Genomic DNA, 6422 nt, shown 5'->3' on the forward strand with positions numbered 1-6422 from the left:
TTCTTTCGTTGCCTGTGATTGAGTCGTAGTCCGAGGCAAAGTCTAGTGCTTTGGTCAGTAGGTCTTGTGTGATGGAAGGGTAAAATTCTTCGACATCGAAGGAGATAAAGTTGTGCTGTTGTTTGTCTTGGATGTTGCTGAACCATTTGATTACTGCTGATGTATTTCTCCATTGGTTGAGTGGTGTTTTGTCTGTAATTTTTGTGTTGATTCTGTCCAGGATTATTTTGCAGATTTTTCCTATTTCGGATTTAGTTGGGTTTATTAGTCGGCATGATGGGTTATTTGCGAAGTTGGGTTTGTGGTCCTTCAATGTGATGAAGGCTTCCTTGTTGGCTGTAGCGTCCACCCTGTCCTCGATGTCCAGTTCAGCCGCACACTTTACTGGACAGAAGCATCACCAAATCATACAAAAAAGCACAACCCAACACTTTACAGAGCATCCACCTGGAAAACAAACGGATTGCGGCTGAACTGGACATCGAGGACAGGGTGGACGCTACAGCCAACAAGGAAGCCTTCATCACATTGAAGGACCACAAACCCAACTTCGCAAATAACCCATCATGCCGACTAATAAACCCAACTAAATCCGAATGTCGCAATAGCAATTCTTTCAATCTTTGTAGATGATGCTACATATGTACAAAATAAACCACATGATGTTAGTATATCAGTCGAGGAAAATGATCAAACTACTGTAATTGTAAAAAAAACAAAAAAAACAACAACATTATGATTTTTACAATTTCAGAATGTGCTTGTTCTATTTTTTTTTCCAAACAAAGAAAACAATCTCAAGTTGTCTTTATTTTTAAGTTATCGTGCCGGGACTTTACCAGTCCAGCCCACTTGGGAGTAGATTTTTCTCCATGTGGCCCCAGATCTAAAATTAGTTTAACACCCCTGGCTTAAACAATGCAAAATGTGCTTATTGCAGCCAATAATCCATATTGTTAAACAAATCATCAGCATTTTTTGCATACGATTAAAGATTTGTTGTGCTCCTGAGTTCATGTAAAAGTTGAAGTACCACTGATAGTCTCTCACACACACACACACACACACACACACACACACACACACACACACACACACACACACACACACACTCACACACACTGGGTGTGGTGAAATTACCTTCTGCATTTGACCTATCCCCTTGTTCCACCCCCTGGGGGGTGAGGGGAGCAGTGAGCAGCAGCGGTGGCTGCGCTCAGGAATCATTTTGGTGATTTAACCCCCAATTCCAACCCTTGATGCTGAGTGCCAAGTAGGGAAGTAATGGGTCCCATTTTTATAGTCTTTGGTATGACTATTTGGTTTGAACTCATGACATACCGATCTCAGGGCGGACACGCTAACCACAAGGCCACTGTCATCAATTTGAATTAATTATTATTATTTATTTAGTTTATTTATTTTTATTTTTCAGTATCAATGCGGGGGATGTTTTCTTCCACCTGGGGGGTGGAGAGGGCGTATCAGAAAATAATTGAGAAGAGCAGTGGTTCTCAAACTTTTTTCACCAAGCACCACCAGAGAACACTCCAAGTTCACCATAATGACCAACATTAAAATAGAGTAGCCTAGTAGGCCTAAATATTCATTAAAACAAGACAGTGGTTTTAATTAACAAGTATATTTAATATTTTTGTCTACTGTAACACTACACACAGTTTGAACAGTAATACTGTTTGAATATTTAATTAGGTGATTATTTGGCTGTACGCGTACCACAGTTTGAGAATCTCTGAAGTAAACTCACTATTCTGAACTGTTGCACACAAAAGGGTGACAATTTAGTCAAAACATGCACCCCTACTGTGTTGCCTGTGCTATTATGTTTCTGACAAATACACCACATAGTGGCGCTATAAATTCATCCCCTTATGAGTTGGACTGACTTGAGATTTCTCTCATTTTTATAATTTTATTTCCGACACAATATCCAAAATAATTTCTATTAACATATTTTAAAACAGAATATACTGAAACAATGTAATCTGAAAAAGTACATTAAAATGAATGAAAATTAACAGTAATCATCAAACATGTAGTTACATTTTTATACATCATATTAGGATTCATAATCAACTACTAAATGCAATATATTGTGATTTAGGGCTATATAAATAAACATTGATTGATTGATTGATTGATAATAAAGTGTGGAGGGCTTTGTAATTGTTATTCTAGTTTTTTTCCTGCTGCTTTTATTTATTTATTTATTATTGTTGTTGATTTTTACTGCGATATGGATCCCATGAGTTTGAAAATATTGGATTAAAAAAATAATCATGATACGGCACAACATGAGGTATATCGTTACAGGATACATTATCATATAGTTACAGTACATCCTCACATGATTACAGTAATAAACCCACTCATTATTTCTGTGATTTATTACTCCGTATACACTTCAACTTTAGTAGGGATTTAAATCTTGCAACAACTCACAATTCCACTCGATTCCGATACTTGGGGTGACGATTCGATTCATAATCGATTCTTGATTCATCACGATTCTCGATTCTAAACCAATTTTCGCAGTATGTTATTTGATACAAAAATGGTTTTAAAACCATTTTAAAACACATACTTAAGTGCAGAGATGGCCTAAAAACATATTTTTCAAAATATATTCTTGAAAACAAAATGTATTCTTTAGAATTATGAATCGATTTAGAATTGGAATACATAATAATTGCGATTCGGATATGTTTCGATTTTTTTTGAGCACCCCTAAACTTTAGAGCAGTGGTTCTTAACCTGGGTTCGATCGAACCCTAGGGGTTCGGTGAGTCGGCCTCAGAGGTTCGGCAGAGCCTCCGCCGCGGAGGTCAAGACACGCCCGACTCATCCTGTAAATAAAAACTTCTCCTTGTCGGCGTATTGTGGATACCCCCAAACAATGTTCCCTCTAATTTTCCATATGTGCATGAGCAAACGCAAAAACTCCTTGAGCATTCAGTGGAGCACATGTGAGCGACGTCAGACCTGCAGCACACCTGTCCCAAACCTGACTAAATAACAAGTTCAATGTTTTATTATTGTAATCAAATGACAGCAGTCATTTCCATGAGATTATTTTCTAATATAAGTGTTTTGGCCCACTTACAATGACTATAACATAATGTTTTTCATGAGCTGTGTACTAGTATTATATGTCTGGGGGGGGTCCTACTTTAGAAATAATGTGTACCCCTTTCCGATATCGCATTTAGTTCCCACTAAAACATTCACATGTTGCACAATGAGATGTAAACATGGGATGATGTGTACATTCCTGTAACTTTCTGTTTGTAAAATATACCTTTATTAGTATTTCTTTAATATAATAACATCATTTTATGATTACGGTTCGGGTTCGGTGAATGCGCATATGAAACTCTCTTTAGCGCCGCCATAGTGGCTCCCTGGACCTCTTTCAGAGATGTGTGAAAATGAAAAAAGTTTTGATATATTTTCAGTAGGAGAACAAACATGACACAAACCTTCCTAATTGTTAGTAAATCCCACTGTTTATGTTATACATGCTTCCCTGATGAGAGTATTCGGCAATTTCAGCGATCCTTGAACTCATCGTAGTTTGTTTACATGTACAGCTTTCTCCGATGCTGCCACAGAAAGACGCGTTTTATGCCACCCCTTCTTTGTCTCATTTTGTCCACCAAACGTTTTATGCTGTGCGTGAATGCACACAGGTGAGCTTTGTTGATTTTATTGATTTGCTGGAGTGCTTATGAGGCATATTTGGTCAATACATGACTGCAAGCTAATGGATGCTAACATGCTATTTAGGCTGTATGTACACATTGCATCATTATGCCTCGTTTGTAGGTATATTTGAGTTAATTTAATTCCCTTTACTTATGTCCTCTGTGTATTTAATTTATATTTGCATGTCTCAAGACACATTATCTGTATGTAATATTGGCTGCATTTCTGATTGTGTGCCATGTTGTTCCAGACCACAGCAAACGTTACCGAGCTTGCAAAGATTGTGATAAATTCATTAGAAGAAGACAGCCTGTCCTTTCCTTTAACTTGGGCACACACATCTATACCTTTGGCAGTTTCAAGCCAGTAATTTCCAGGAGTTATCTAACCCTCTGAGACACTTACTCAATGTGTTGCCTTCATTATAACACTTACTTATATAAGGCTTTTAACTTTTCGTGGCTCCAGACAGATTTGTTTTTGGTATTGTTGGTCCAATATGGCTCTTTCAACATGTTGGGTTGCCGACCCCTGATCTAGCATAATATTATATCAAAAAAAAAAAAAAGGAGCTGATCATGGATTTCCGGAAGAAAAAAACGATAAACATCCAACCACTGTACATCATTGGAGACTATGTGGAAAGGGTCTCTAACTTCAGGTTCCTGGGGATCCAGATCGAGGAAGACCTGTCGTAGAGTGCGAACACCTCAGTGACCATCAAAAAGGCACAGCAGAGACTTTACTTTCTGAGACTCCTCAAAAAGAACCACCTGTCACAAAAACTGCTTGTGTCCTTCTATCGCTGCTCAATAGAGAGTGTGCTGACATACTGCATGTGTGTATGGTATGCCAGCTGCACGGCGGCAGAGAGAAACGCACTTCAGAGGGTCATAAAAACTGCCATGAAGATCACTGGCTGCTCTCTCCCCTCCCTAGATGAACTGTACAGTGCCAGGTGCCTCAAAAAGGCCCAAAACATCATAAGGGACCCATCTCACCCTGGACATAAACTTTTTGAACTGCTGCCCTCGGGCAGGAGATATAGGACAATAAAATGCCGGACAAACAGATTTAAGAACACTTTTTACCTGAGAGCAATAGTGTCGCTGAACACGAGACAAGAATGACTGTGCATGTGAGCTGTGTGCTTGGTACTTTTATGTATTTTTATCTACTTATCTATGTTCTTATGTTTTTATGTGTTATTATGAATCTGCACTAACTTGGTTTTTGCTTACAATTTCGTTGTACAATGTACAATGACAATAAAGATATATTCTATATTCTATTCTATATTGTGAGAGTCCAGTCCATAGTGGATCTAACATAATAGTAGATATAATGTGGCATGTCACATTTTACACTGTATGTGCTTTCAATGAAATAGTCACATAGTTCACTGATCACGGACCAATGTTCACTTTAGCACATGGGAGGAAAAAGCCATTAGAGCGACTCTTGATGAAGCAGATGGATGGCTTCATGGATGCCTTGGTAACAGGCTTTCCTGTGTACAAAGCCCCCCAAAACCAGTGAAGTTGGCAAGTTGGGTAAATCGTAAATAAAAACAGAATACAAGAAAGTTCCACACATAACTTTGTTTTTCCACACATGGGAGGAAGAAAGTGAGTGTGACGCAGTGCTAAGAAGAAGAAGTGGATGATAGTCACAGCTGATGAGGTGTTTAAAAAATTGAGCGCGCTCCACCCTAACAAGGCCACCGGCCTTGATAATATTCCCTCCAGATAATAATAATAATAATACCTGGGATTTATATAGCGCTTTTCTAAGTACTCAAAGTCGGGGACTCTGCCTCCATCATTGCCCCGATCATCATGCACATAATAAACCTATCAATTACACAAGGCCAAGTACCAAAGGATTTTAAGATAGCAAGAGTAACTCCCCTCTTTAAAAAAGGAAGCAAATTGGAACCTGACAACTACCGACCTGTTTCTATTCTCAGTTCCATTTCGAAAGTAATGGAGAAATTAGTTTATGAACAGGTCGATAGTTACCTTGCCACTAATAAACTCATGTACAAATTCCAATCCGGCTTCAGAACTAACCACTCCACTGACACATGCCTTCTCTATCTGACCGACCACATCAAACATGAGGTGGACGCGGGCAAATACTGCGGCATGATCATGCTGGACCTTCAGAAGGCCTTCGACACCGTTAACCATGCTATACTGTTGGATAAGCTCAGAGCAATCGGATTTAACAAAACCTCTTGGAGCTGGATGCAATCTTACTTGGAGGGGAGGGAGCAGGTGGTAGAGGTGAACGGCACCGTGTCCCCCCCCCTCTCGGTGAGCTGTGGAGTCCCCCAAGGCAGTATATTGGGACCTTCACTGTTCCTAATATATCCAATCCAATCCAATCCACTTTATTTATATAGCACATTTACACAACAAGAATGTTTCCAAAGTGCTGCACAGCCATGTTAAAAACAATATTAAAAACAATATTAAAAACTATATTAAAAACAATATTATGCTACACCAATGACTGAATAAAAACAAAGAATAAATGAATAGAAAACCAATACAGAGACAATATAAAAAATAAATATGATTAAAAACGATTTTAAAGGGTGAAACCAATTAAAACAGTAAAATAGACATCAAAATTTATAACCCTAACCCTAACCACACAGGACAACAGAGGACAGAAGACCACACAACTCA

This window comes from Entelurus aequoreus, linkage group LG08 (genome assembly GCF_033978785.1).
Source record: "Entelurus aequoreus isolate RoL-2023_Sb linkage group LG08, RoL_Eaeq_v1.1, whole genome shotgun sequence".
NCBI lineage: Eukaryota > Metazoa > Chordata > Actinopteri > Syngnathiformes > Syngnathidae > Entelurus > Entelurus aequoreus.